The sequence below is a fragment of the Pteropus vampyrus genome, unplaced genomic scaffold (assembly GCF_000151845.1).
Source record: "Pteropus vampyrus isolate Shadow unplaced genomic scaffold, Pvam_2.0 Scaffold90, whole genome shotgun sequence".
In the NCBI taxonomy this organism is placed as follows: Eukaryota; Metazoa; Chordata; class Mammalia; order Chiroptera; family Pteropodidae; genus Pteropus; species Pteropus vampyrus.
The window spans coordinates 1,926,353-1,928,403 of NW_011888871.1; positions in this window are offsets into that span (position 1 = coordinate 1,926,353).

Below are 2,051 nucleotides of genomic sequence, written 5' to 3' on the forward strand. Positions count from 1 at the left end.
CGTACCCCTAACGTCTTGTCCTATCATGAATCTCTTCCTCGATCCATCCATCAATCTATCTTTTGTTTCCGATGGATTTCAAAGTAGCTTGCAGACGTCACAAGACCCTTTAGCATGCATATCATTAACGAGGGTCGATTATATGCTTACGGTCCTTGTTTGAGGGGAAATTTACAAAGAGCAAAATGCACACATCTTGATCAAACGCTTGCTAATATTTGATAAACGCAGACACGTGTGTAAGCCAAACCCCTTTCGAGATACAGAACCCCATGCCCTGTGCCAGTCACGTTGACCTTCCAGGCTCCCAACAAGGCACTCAACTATATTGTGAACCTAGTATTAGAGGTAAAGAGACCAAGGCTTAAAGAGACTGGTTGACTTACTCAAGGACACAGAGCTAATAAACATGGAGCTGGGGTTAGAAACCAGAACATCTGCCTCTGGGACCCAAGCTCACAAGCACTATGCCATGTCATCCAGCTTCATACAAGGTTCCGGGCCCACCAACCTCGGAACAACCACACACGTGCTTAAAACATGAAGGAATTCTTTCCTTCTCGATTTCAGTTATTATACTTTCCAGCTCTAAAATGTCCCCGTGGTTCTTTGTCGTGTTTCTATTTCCAAGTCCCTTTTCTCTTCAGTGATCATGTGTATAGCTCCTTCTCGGTTCTTGAGCATATTTATAATCATTGCTTTCACGTCTTTGTCTGCTGATTGCAACATCTGGGCCACATTGATTTCTTTCGACTGTTTTTTCTTGTAATGGGTCTCGTTTTCCCATTTCTTTGCAAGTCTGGTGACTTTTTATTGGATGCTGGACATTAAAAATGGTACGTTGCGGAGATGCTGTATTTTGTCATGTTCCTTGGAAGCGTTGACTTTTTGTTTTAACGGGAAGTTAACACTACTCAAAACTTCGCCTCAGTGGTGGAAATCTCCACTCAGTTTAGGGGTCAGCCAAGGTTTAGGTGGATTTATATCAGATTTTATAGCTCCTTCCCTTCCAGAATCACCACCCAAAAAAACTTTCTGGATCTTTTGTCAGCCCCTAACTTTGGCCTCTGACACTCCAAACCAGAAAGGCTATAAGATTTGGGGAGTGTCCTCAGGCACAGAGCCACAAACTTGCAAATGTCACTCTTTCGAGATCCTCTTTCATTTCTGTCTGTTCTTGTCACTCTCCAGTACTTTCAAATAGTGTCTCTATTTATATCTATACCTATATCTTATCTATGTACGTGTGTACATACTTACATACACATATATTAAAAATAGTTTACATATGTACATATATAGCTCATATTTTATAATGTATATTCCAGATTTTATTTTATACATGTGTATGTATAACTGCGGGAGAGGTAGACCAGCCAGGCTCCTCTGTCCTGTGTCGTCACCAAGGGCTGGACTCCCAACCTTCATTCTTCGCTCAGCCCACTGTGTGCCAGGCCCTGGGCCTGATGGAACAGGCCTTGTCCAGCCACTGCCCAGCTAGGGAAGCCATGGGGGGCTCTTCCTTCTTCCAGGGGTTGCCCTCCAACACCGAGTCAGCTTCGGTTTTCCCAAAAAGGAGAGAAGCAGCTCCCAGGACCCAGCTTGTCACAGGCTGGGTTCCCGGGAAGCAGGCTCTGAGACAAGATTAGCATGAGGGGATTTATTAAGGGGCTATTCTTGGGGTTACGGCAAGGGGGGGAGGGGAGAGGCTGGGCCGCAGGGCTCTGTTGACAGTGGCCTCGGCAGGCCTGGAAGGGGGTTCTGAAGCTGGGGAGCCCCTTCAGAGGTTTCCCAAGGGCTGAGCGAGTTGGATCTTTGCATCCCCACCCGTCAGTCACTGGTTCCGCTGCAGGAAAAGGGCGAGGGACAGGCTGACAACCTGGGGGGGACACCCCCCCATTCCCGATCAGAGCTTCCTCTGATGGGAACCTTACTTTTCTGAACTGCCCACCCTCTCCCTGAGTCCCCTTTACTCTCTTCCCAGCCTCCCACCTCCTCCAGACAAAAGGGCCTTCTCACCTCTGCTCCACTCCTGACCGAGCCGGGGGGAT